At 36.7% G+C, this 13,209-nt stretch overlaps 1 non-coding gene across 1 annotated transcript; it reads right to left on the reverse strand.

Moving 5' to 3' along the window:
- Window positions 1–8,394: 8,394 nt before the first annotated feature.
- On the reverse strand, window positions 8,395–8,555 carry LOC128585225 (U1 spliceosomal RNA). Its single transcript, XR_008379949.1, has one exon. It is a non-coding gene; the product is annotated as a U1 spliceosomal RNA (small nuclear RNA).
- Between the last annotated feature and the right edge of the window lie 4,654 nt (window positions 8,556–13,209).

A 13,209-nucleotide genomic window follows, 5' to 3' on the forward strand; every position in this document is an offset into this window, starting at 1 on the left:
CTCTAATCACAAGGGACATGTAAATCAAAACCACAATGAGATATCACCTAACTCCAATGAGAATGGCTGTTGTAAAAAAGTCTCAAAGCAACAGATGTTGGCCTGGATGTGGGGAAAGGCGCGCTCATTGACTACTGTTGGTGGGATTGCAAACTGGTACAACCTCTATGGAAAGTAGTGTGGCGGTATCTCAAAGAACTAAAAGTAGACCTATCTTTTGATCTAGCAATTCCACTGCTTGGTATTTGCTCAATAGGGGGAAAAATACATTTTATCAAAAACTCTTGCATTCGAATGTTTATAGCAGCACAATTCACAATTGTGGAATGTGTAAAAATGTGGAAAGAACCCAAGTGCCCATCAATACATGAATGGATTAATACAGTGTGGTATATGTACACCATTTGAGTATTCCTCAGCCATAAAAAAAAACCTGGATATCTAATATCTTTTTTACTTTTATTATTTTTTTAGAGACAGAGTCTCACTTTATTGCCCATGGTAGAGTGCCGTAGCATCACAGCTTGCAGCAACCTCCAGCTCTTGGGCTTAGGCGATTCTCTTGTCTGAGCCTACTGAGTAGCTGGGACTACAGGCACCAGCCATAATGCCCAGCTATTTTTTTTTTTATTGCAGTTTGGCTGGAGCCAGGTTCAAATTCGCCACCCTCAGTATATGGGGCCAGTGCCCTACTCACTGAGCCACAGGCACTGCTGCTATCTAATACCTTTGTAGCAATCTGGATGGAACTGGAGACCAATCGTCTAGGCAAAGTATCATAATGGAAAAACAAACACCCCAGTTACTCAAGTTGAGGGGAGTGGGGAGGAGAGGGAGTAGAGAGAGGATTGGTGTGCTCTCACCTAATAGGCACAATGTAAGGGGACAGGACACATCTCCTGGGTGAGGGACACAACTACGACAGGGACCTTAATTAACAGTTGTACCTAATTGTTTGTACCCTCCTGTTAATCTGAAATGAAAAATAAAAAATAATATAAAAACCCAGCCCCGGCCAAAATAATAATAATAATAATAATAATAATAATATAAATTGCTCAAACAATTAAAAATCTTTCATCTCATTTTCTAAATTCATGGTCTTAAAAATTTTAATAATACATTCTTTTATTTTAATAGATTCAGGATCTGTAATATTTCACATGTTGATTATTATATTATTTTTCCTAATTAAACCTCTCAAAGGTGTTTCAATTTTATTAGTCTTTATATCAGCTTTTGCCATTTTTTATATGTTCTCATTTCTTTAATTAGTTTCTGCTTTTTATATCCACCTTTCTCATACACTGTGCTGATTTCACTGAAATTTTAAAAGAATTTTATGACTTTAGAAAATTCTTTAACTGTTTAGTAGGTCTTTTTTACGTAGGTCTTCTTTGTAGGTCTTCTAAATGTAGGAAAGTTTGTAAATTTGTTCTATAATTTTTCTTTATAGATATGAATAACAAAGTCTAGAGATTTCTATTTTTTCATATAGCATCTATGAAATATTTACTAAAATGAATCATCTATTTTTTCAAATTTATACTCAGGGGCTAAGTGCAGATACAAATATGTATAAAATATGTACAAACATTTAAAGTTTTATCAGTCATGATCCTTGGTTGAAGCCTTATAAATTGATTATGGCTACATTGGGCAGAAAATGAATTTATTCAAAGGTTATTATGTGGCTCAATAGGAAGGCTGGAGCACCAGGCTCAGAAAATAGGCAGAAATCAAGGGAAGCTCTATGGCCAAAACCAAAGTCAGCATCATAGCCAAGAACCCATCTACTAATCATGCTGGTGCTAATCCCGTTAATAGAAATTGGAGGCCATCTTTGATCCTAATGCCACTGGATACCAGATTCCACCATCATCTTGTAGAATAAACCACATTCTATACCTGTTTCTTGTCCTTTATTGAATGTTCCAGGCAAAGACATAGAATTGGTTGAACATGGACACGTCCTGTCCCAAGTTGTTAAGGTATAAAGAAAACAAACATTTGGCTTTACAGATTCCTTGATGATTCACAGATTGTGAAATCCCTTTGTTTTATGGGGGGTTCAAATTCTGGGCAGTCATGTAATATTGTTAAATGAACATTTTAAAGATCCATTTCCTAGAATAATAAACATTTTAAAATATCAAACTGCCAAAGGAAAAAATATATATGTCACAAAGAAAGTTCAATTCAACATAAGACAAGAAAGGTGAAAATAAGAAGAAAATAAAAGAAACAAGATGTCATGATATAGTGGGCATGTACTGTTTTCGACTACATGAATCAAATTACGTCTCTGTTGATGGTACATGTAGCATCTGGATTCAACTTTGAGGATAACTCTCCTGGCCCAACTCTAGACTCTGTGACTCAGGTAGGGTTAACCCAACCTACTTGTTCATGGACCGAGGTCTGGGCTGGATGTGTCAGGACATTCCACCTCAGTGCAAATTAGAATTAGGTCAGGGTTGGCCATGTTACTTATTCAAGGTAAAGGAGACCGTGACAGACAATTTCAGAAACTATTGAATGAGATAAATGCACCCACTTCAGAAAGCTTGCGCACTTGTAATAGAATATTCAATCTGCTGGTTGCCATCCTGACCCTGTGAAAAGATCCTGACGGAGGAGAAACCCAGATAGGAACCCAGAGACCAGAGCTGGAGAGGCAGATCCCTGACCATATTCATTGCAGTTAGTTCCAGTCCTGCCTCAGGTGAATAGGAGTTTTAAGAAGAAAACTTTATTAACTTACTAAAAGATACAAAAGATGGCTTAAATTACCAACCGGCTTCCTCCCCCCCCTAAATGAAATCTTAAAAACAAATTCTAAAGTTGCTTCCAAAAAGAATTTGGATAAAAATAACCCCAAAGTAGGATTTGCTCGTTCCTCTTAGTTCAGAAAATTTGAAAACACATCTGATGATTAATAAATGTCAAAGCATAAAGTAATGCTCCAGGAATTAAAACAGTGTGGGCTTGGTGCTGGAACAAGTTAATTAATGGCAAAGAAGAAAGTCCAGGGTAATTCATGCATACATGGAATTAGCTGTTATAAAAAAAACTTGTTCAATAAATGAACAATTGATAGAAACAGAAAATTTGATGGAGTTAAAAGGACTAATAAATATAAGAAAAACTGCTTACGCTTATTAGTAATCAAAGTAATGCATAAAGAAATAATACCAAGAAAATATTTTTCTCATCAAATTATTAAAGTAAAGATGAGTAAGTGACAATATCTAGTGTTGGTCAGAATGCAAGAAAATAACTTTCTCATATAGCAAGATGTGTATAAAAGAAGCTCTAAGTTAATATAGCGCTTTCAGAGGGCAGTTTGGCAGTATCAATTACAATTTAAAATGTGCATCTCTTTTTCAGCAATGCTTTGTCCAGATTATATATTTAAGATCCCCTTACTATGAATAGACTGGTATACTTATTGTAGCATTGTTTGTACTAAAAAATATTTATAAACAACCTGAATATCGATAGAGAGGGTAGACCCAGACAAATTAGGGCACTATACGATATGTGCTACTTTGTAGGGACAAAAATAAAAAATGTATTTTCTTTGTATATGAAGGGAAGATTTAACAGAAATTTTAAGCATACAAGTAATTCACAAATATATGTAGCATATAATGCCTTTTACACATTTTAAAAATCATATGTGTATGCATGAGCATATGTGTGTGTGAATACATACAAACTTACAAAAAGAAAAAAGTCACAGAAAGATAAATATTTACCCTTAGAGAGGAAAATAATGTGGAAGAAATGTTTTCACTATTTTACTCTATATTGCTTCATTTTATTATAAGGAGTACTAATACAATTTAAAAAGAGTAGAGTTATCCTTATCCTGGAAAAAGATGGTAAAAATTAAAAAAAAAAAAGTTGCTATCATTATAAAATAATTCTCTTTGGAAATAATGCTTTACATCACAGGAACTGTTAACTTATTCATGAATATTATACAATAAAGATAACGGTTTTATAAATTCTGTTGTGGTACTCTATTGAACAATTGATTTTCAAAGTAGATTTGATTAGGGAAAACAGCTTATGCACAAACATTTTCTTCAGTGGTAAGCCAGGTCAGAGCAGTTTCCTTTAAATACCTTTTTAATTCGTTCCTCTTTTTCAACTACTATGAACTTGGTTCAAATGCTCTTTACTGGCCAAGTTTATCAGAACAGAGTCCTACATGACCTTTCCTCTTACAGGTTCATTTTTTTTTTTTTGGTCTATTCTCATTGATGTTATAATTGTCTTTTTTTACATTTTTTTTTTCTTTCAGTTTTTGGCCAGGGCTGCGTTTGAACCCACCACCTCCAGTATATGGAACCAGTGCCCTACTCCTTTGAGCCACAGGCGCTGCCCAGAATTGTCTTTTTGAAGCCTAAATCTTACAATTCATTTTTATTCAAGGGCCTTCAGTGATACCCATATGATTGGAAAATATTTACATTTAACGTGGCATTTACGCCCCTTTGCATCTTGTCCCCATCGGTCTCCTTGTCTTTACTCTCTGTCACCTGTCAGGAGAGACTGTAGGTGGGGGTGAAGGTGTAGAAGGGGCAGTCAACTGGGGGTTTCCAGCAGAGGTTCCCAGCCACAGCCACTCTGAGTTTCAGCTGGGAGGGAGCTGGGGCATGGAGAGTAAGCAGCCTCACCCCACGGTCCTCTCTTCCTTTAATCACCACCCTGTCACCCATTGGCAGAGTCCAAACTAGAAATTAGAGGGCAAGGAGAAAGCTTGATGCAATCTCCGTGGAAGCGCTGGCCACAGAGTTGGGGAGAAAGGAAGAGCTTGTAGATACGCTGTAGCACAAGGAGACAATCTCCCCAGACCCCAAATCGCCCTATACCCAACAGTGTCAGACAATCCATGCCTTTGGTATCTTTTCTCTTCCTGAATGCTCTTCACAGACCCACCGCTCTATCTGTCTGACTACTCATCTTTCAAAATTGAAATCAACACGTCTCTTAAATTATTAACGTGGGGGCTGGTGCTCCAAGCACAGAGATTCTGGCTACGTTCTGTTTTTCTTATTGTTTAGAAGGAACAGAAGGTGTTCTTTACAGCTCCGAAAGGCATGTGAATATCAAAGGAAAAACCTGGGATTCTTACTTTGGGGACTCTGAAACAGGAGAAACTTGTGGAATATTATGTGTCCTCAAAATTATAACTAAATAACTAACATTTATGTGTGGTCAAACCTGTTCATTTTTAGATAATTTTCCAGTTATTAAAGACAAGAAAGGGAATGCTGAGGATTACATTTAAACTCCTCAAATGTAATGTTTCTGATCCTCTTTTTTTTTTTTTTATTAATAACATGAGAAAGAAAAAAAAGAGACTTTTTCACGAGCATGTTCTCTGGAAAGCTTGAGTGTTTACATAGTTCTTGGCCTGGACTGTGGTTTTTCTCACGGGTCTGTCTTCTGCCACTGTCTTGCTGGTGATGCAGGTGATCTTGGCAAGTTGGCACAGTTTCCCTGCTTTGAAGAGAAGGACCCAGCATCCAAAAAGTGACTGACTTTATACTTAAATACTGAAGAAATAGTTCTGGGAATGTGGCAGACATTTCAGAGTGTTCTAAGTTTCTTTATATGCCATGATTTTATTTGCTAGGCTAATCAACAATTAATGAGGATAGTCAATGGAGGTATTGTTATGTAAGCAAGTAGAGCAAATCTTGATAGGTATAACGCCAGGCTACGGTGTTTACTACACAACGTGCCTCTCAATTAAATTTTCATGTGATATAGTGCATGCAGATTTTCTAGGATAACCAACAGTGTTTCACAAACTAAAGCCTGAATATATCATGCTAGTAAACCTTGAGACAGCAAATCAATGGAATACCAAAGTCAAACAAGAGTTTCAGACAAATACAGAATGTTAACCTTGAATGTGAATGTATTTGCATTTATAAATTTAGTTTAAATCAATTTGTGTCTACTATACTTGTAATTACATCCTACTATTTAGAAATCATAAATACATTTCAAAACCCAGTTATTGACATTGCAATGATCTAAATTCAATTCTCAGTGGCCTTTATTATATATATCCTTAATAATATAAATCTCATATGAAGATAGTGCCTACAATTTGTTCAAATGACAGTAGTAGGTGTCAGTATAGAAACTCTGATTATAAAATTTTGAACTCCCTGGATCCACATTTTCAGGTTTGGTTTTCTGGAGCAGCCTTCAATCATTTTTTTCTTAGTGAAGATGTAATTTACATATCATAACATTCAATTTTTAGTCATTTTTAGTATATTCATCTAATGTGCAACCATAACCACTACCTAATTTCAGGATATCTTTACCATCCCCTCTCAAAATTTCATACCCACTAGCAGTCACTCGCCATCCCCACTCTGCCCCAACCCCTAGCAAACACTAGTCAATATCCTCTCCAGTGATGTGTTTATTTTGGACATTTTATAAAAATGGGATCATTTATTTTATGGCCTTCCATGTCTGGCTTTTTCAAATCAGCATAATCTTTCCAAGGTTCATCCATGCCTTAGACTGACTCAATACTTTATAGCTTCTTTATGGCTTCATAATATTCCACTGAGTAGATACATCACATTTTCTTTAACCATCCACCAGTCAATGAATATTGAATTGTTTCCACTGTTTTGAATAATGATAAAGTTAACATTTATTCAGATGTATGTTGTTAATTATTATATATATATATATATAGAGAGAGAGAGAGAGAGAAAGAGAGAGAGAGAGAGAGAATGGACTTACAGACTCATGTAGTGATTCTATTTTTAGCTTCTGTGGAACTCCCAAAGAGTTTTCTAAAGTACGTCACCATTTTACATTCTGACCAGTAAGTATAAGTTTCTAACTTCTCCATTATCCAGCCAAGAATAGTTATTATGCCTTTTTTATTATATCCGTCCTATTCTTCATTATTAAAAGAAAATTCAATTAACCCAGTAGCATATCTTTTTGTACGAGCATTGACTATTTTAAATAAGTCTGTGATTGAAGTTTTTCTCTCAACTAAACTATTGTTTTCATTATTTTGAGCAACAAAAATAGTGTATCCTTATTTAATGTATATTTGAATTATTTCTTTTTTTAATTTTCTTTAGCTCACACACTGACTAAAAGGCACATGAAAACCCTACCATTCTGAAGGGACCACAAAATACCAAGGTTCTAGGTGCCAAGTCTGGAGCTGCAATGGGCTGTTTGTGTGGCCTTTGTTAAATCGGGGGTTGTGTAACTTGTTCTTTGCCTCATTTTTGGTGTCTCAAAACAGAGAAAATGTGACCCACTTGGAGTGGTTGTGGGAATTATGATGAGTATATTGGTTTCCTATTAATGTTCTAACAAGTTATGCAAAACCTGGGGGCTTAAACAATACAAATTTACCTTTATCTTATAGTTCTAGTGGTGAGTATTCTGATGAAAAACTCTCTCTGAGCTAAACCTAAGATGGGAGTGTAGCTGCCTAATTTTTTGCAGGTTATGAGTAAGATATGTTTCCGTGCTTTTTCTTGCTTCTAATGGCTTCCCACATTCCCTGGCTCATGGTCCTGTCTCCATTTTCAAACCCAGAAAGGAAATGCAGTACTTCCTTTCTCTTTTCATTTCCTTGGTTTTTGACCACAGCCAGGAAAGATTCTCTACTTGTAAGAATCCCTGATTAGAATGAGCTCATCCAGATAATATAGAATAATCTCTCCATCTTAAGGTTTTTAATCTTAATCACGTCTGCAAAGTCCCTTTTTCCATGTAAGGTAAATATATCACAGGGTCTGGGTATTGGGGCATGAAATGTTCTGTTGGGTCATTATTTTGCCTCTTACACTGAGATATGAGTGTCTCATGAGAGTAAAGATCTGAAAACAGTTAATACTGAATGAATAGGCATTGCATAATAAAATGACAAAGGAGATACCATGGTGCCAAGTAGATGGGTGAGTGGATCTGAGAAGCTATAGACTTAAAACACAAATACTATTTTTTCAGAATGATTTTTCTCACAGGATATTAGTACAGCCAAGTGGTACATCAGTACTGACTCCAATGTGCCAGATGACTATCTTGGTCTGAAGCAGTTTACTCCTAACCACCAGCCACAATCATTTCACCTTTCCTGTGGCTGGACAGCCAAGGCATCTCAGTGCCATTTGGATAGATTTAATTTGTGATCTAATCATCGCAGCCCTTTCCTGAAACCAAAGAGATATTGATAAAGGAAAATAATATTGCCCTATTCTATGAAGTGGATTATTGGCTCTATTCTCTGTGATGAATCATATTTTTTCTTTTGTTAATTTGCATAAATATCGGTAACTTTCAGATCTCTAAGGCTTGGTGTATTTTTTTTTTTTTAAACAGGGGAGAGCACAAACGCAGTCCCCCACTACCACAAATTATGCAGTCGAGTTTCCCACATTTGGGGAAATCGCAGGGGTCAGCACATCCAGAGTGCAATGGATAAGCCTTGCCCTGGGAAAACCTTCGTGATGATGGTATCTCCCCTGCCAGGTAAGTATTGGCTTGGTATATGTTTTTTGTTTTTGAAATAGGGATAGTGGGTGCAACAGTTTTTAGGGAGCAGAAACGTTATCTGCACAGTTGCTATGTTTCCTATCATAAGAAAACAAAGTATGGGGTCATTTCCAATTCCTCTCTTGCTTCTCTACCTGCACAGATATACACAGAGACACACAGACAGACACACACAGACACACACATAGACACACACAGACATACACAGACACACACATAGACACACACAGAAAAACACACAGACACACACAGACATACACAGAAACACACAGAGACACACACACAGACACACCCACAGACACACAGACACACACACACATAGACACACACAGACACACACATAAACACACAGACACACACACAGACGCACACATAGACACACACAGACATACACAGAAACACACCAGACACACACACACATAGACACACACAGACACACACAGAGACATACAGACACAAACACAGACACACACACATAGACACACACAGACACACACAGACACACATAGACACATACAGACACACACAGAGACACACAGACACACATAGACACACCCACAGACACACACAGATACACACAGAGACACACACAGACACACATAGACACACCCACAGACTCACACAGACACACAGACACAGACACACACAGAGACACACACACAGACACACACACACATAGACACACATAGACACAGACATACACAGAGACACACACAGACACACACTTAGACACACACAGACACAGACACACCCACAGACACACACAGACACAGACACACAGAGAAACACACACAGACACACATAGACACACACACAGACACACATAGAGACACACAGACACACACAGACACACATAGACACATACAGACACACACAGAGACACACAGACACACATAGACACACCCACAGACACACATAGACACACACAGATACACACAGAGACACACACAGACACACATAGACACACCTACAGACTCACACAGACACACAGACACAGACACACACAGAGACACACACACAGACACACACACACATAGACACACATAGACACAGACATACAGAGACACACACAGACACAGACACACCCACAGACACACACAGACACAGACACACAGAGAAATACACACAGACACACATAGACACACACACAGACACACATAGAGACACACAGACACACACAGACACACATAGACACACCCACACACACACACACAGACACACACAGAGACCTACACAGACACACACAGAGTCACACAGACACACACAGACACACATAGACACACAGAGACACACACAGACACACACAGATACACACATAGACACACACAGACACAGACACACACAGACACAGAGACACACATAGACACACACAGATACACACAGAGACACACACAGACACACACACAGACACACACAGAGACACACACACACAGACACACACAGATACACACAGAGACACACACAGACACACAGAGACACACACACGTGCACATGTTAATACTTTCTTCAAATTACCAGGTGCAATGGCAGGAATTCACTCCTTGACAACTTCTAGGATAAAGAAGACTGGGTGGAATTAATCTAGTAAATGTTAATTACCTCAAAAACAGTAATCACTGTCATGACCACCACCACAGTAAATAGGTCTCTGCCATAAAGTTTCATGCTCCACAGGAAAATGAAATGTCATCGTGTTGGTGGAGACCAGAGCCAGAGCGAATCACTTGATTAATGACACTGGAAATGTCAATTCCTACTTTAGTATTCTTTCTTCTTCTGTAGCCAGCATCACTTTTTCCCCCCAAGGAAATTAATTCTGAAATTAGGACTAGTCATTTTGTATCCTTTCTTTCTTCTTTGATCAAAAGAGTTCTACTGCAGACTTTTTGACTAGAAAGCAACTCATGAGTTTTTGAGCAATTTGACCCAGAATAAGCTAGGACTTTCAGTCCAATGCTGCCAAATTATTGGTAAAATAATTGCATTGTTGAAAACAGCTACAAAGAAGTGATGTCTGTCCCATTTTGTGGACATTTCTTAAATGGCTCTAAAATCTTCGTCAGTATTTGCCAGTTTCAAAATATGTTCTGGTGGAAATTCAGCCAGAGATATTTTAAGAAAATCTTGTTCAGGGACAATTTATATGTCAGTGATCAAAACATAGGAAGAGAACGTTGGTATTTTATGATGATGTGACAGATTTATATACTACCATTTCCCATGATGATCAAAACAGATAAGCATAAAGTATAAGAAGGTGTTAAAATTGAGACTTGGAATTGGGGATGTAGACTCGATATTTCTACCTGGGGGTCAGGAGGAGCTTTGTGTATTTACCTCGCACATGTGACAGCATAAGAACCAAGCTTGCTTAATTTTAGTGGGAAAAAAGTAGTATAGCCAGGGGTGGATTGACCTGGAGGAACAGACAGCCTCAGGCCAAAGTACTGTTGGCCTCTGTAATTATTGTTGTAGGACTTCTGTCTTTTGCCAGCAATCTGTAAATTAAGGATTTTGTTTCCTCAAAAAAAGAAAGCTATAGACCATGCTTCTTGTAAATTAACAAAAGAATTTCTGCCAAAGGCTCTTTCTGAAATATTTTGGTCAAAAGACATAAATCAAAGAACAAAGTAAAAACCCTTATATGTATTTGGCAACAACACATTTTCCTGTTGGAGTTTAGAGTTGAGGAAAGAGGCTCGTCCTCCGCTCTCCACTACTTTTGTCAGCTGGTTATTGACAACCTGCTTCTAATAGGTGATGTGAATAAAATAAGAGAAAGGAAAGCAAGTAAAAATGTTCTCCCCTCCCAAAAGAAAAACAAAGACCATTAGGATTTTGGTGTATGTATGTTTCTGTTTATCTGAAAATTGTTATTTGTCATGACTTATATTAATTATTATACTATATTTGCAGGTATTGATAATTATAATTTTTGTTTAATATTAATCAACCCCATTGATTCTATTTTCTTGTATTTTTTTCCATTTAATTTGCTTCATAACTTAAACCAAGTCTCTTCTAGTCTTAGGTGTTATTTCTCCATTTTGTGCTGATGGGCATGTATATAAGAATTGGACAGATAATTTATTGGAATGAACTAACTGATGTCCCCTGTCTCCCCTTCCTTTTTGACATGAATTTTACTACACAAATAAAGAATGATGCTGCAGAGTTACTGTGGTGAAGTTGACAAATACCACTTGAATGATTATGATTTAGAAGTAACTTCCTCTTCCTGCTCTAATCTGATAAATGGTTACTATATGATGTATTTTTTGTTAATTTTAATTTTTTAAAATTGAATCAAATTAAATTAAATCATTAAATTAAACTAAATTTTTAAAAATTAAAAGAAATTAAATTAAATCATGATTAATGCAATCATGGGGCACCATACACTGGCTTTATATACAATTTGACATATTTTCATCACACTGGTTAACATAGCCTTTCTGGCTTTTTCTTAGTTATTGTGTTAAAACATTTTTATTGTACATTTAGTAAGTTTCACATGTACCCTTGTAAGATGCACCGTAGATGTAATCCCACCAATTACCCTCCCTCCATAGAGCCTCCCCCCTCCCTACCTTCCCTCTCCCACTTCCCCCTATTCTTAGGTTATAACTGGGTTATAGCTTTCATGTGAAAGCCATAAATTAGTTTCATAGTAGGGCTGAGTACATTGGATACTTTTTCTTCCATTCTTGAGATACTTTACTAAGAAGAATATGTTCCAGCTCCATCCATGTAAACATGAAAGAGGTAAAGTCTCCATCTTTCTTTAAGGCTGCATAATATTCCATGGTGTACATAAACCACAATTTATTAATCCATTCATGGATCGATGGGCACTTGGGCTTTTTCCATGACTTAGCAATAATGAATTGGGCTTCAATAAACATTCTGGAACAAATATCTTTGTTATAATGTGATTTTTGGTCTTCAGGGTATATACCTAGTAGAGGAATTGTAGGATTGAATGGCAGGTCTATTTTTAGATCACACATGGTATTTGGTCTTGGGTATCTGTTGCTTTGGCACTATTCTTGATGGCCTCTTTTTATTTTTGCCAATGTACTATATCTCAGTCCTATTTGAAAGACCTTACCTAAAGTCATAAAAATAATAAGTAAAATGATTTGTTTTATAATTTATCCCCCATGTCCAGTTTGGTTAGCTTGTTATGCAAGCTTTTTATCATTAAAATTAACACAAAACATGAAAAAAAAAAAAGACATATCATGTCTTCACATCTGAATGTCTTTAAAAACCAAACACTCGAACATCATTACAATATAGTATTACTAACTCGTAGTTCATATTTAATTTTTTGCTGGTTGTCCCAGTGATGTATTTTATAGTTATTTTTCTCTGTAAAGCATCTAATATAGATCACAGGTTGCATTTACGTATTTTATTTTTCATCAATCTGATAAAGTTTCTTACGCTTTCTTTGTCTTTCTTGACCTTGACATTTCTTAGAACAGCTCTATTATTTTGTAGAATGTCTTTCAATTTGACTTTGGTCTTGTGTTTCATCATGGTTTGGTTCATGTTCAGAAATGCCACAGACATAATATTGTGCCCCTCCCTTCTCATCCCAAAAGGCACTCAGCGTCTATTTTTTCCAACTTC

Source organism: Nycticebus coucang, chromosome 4 (genome assembly GCF_027406575.1).
Source record: "Nycticebus coucang isolate mNycCou1 chromosome 4, mNycCou1.pri, whole genome shotgun sequence".
Classification (NCBI taxonomy): Eukaryota; Metazoa; Chordata; class Mammalia; order Primates; family Lorisidae; genus Nycticebus; species Nycticebus coucang.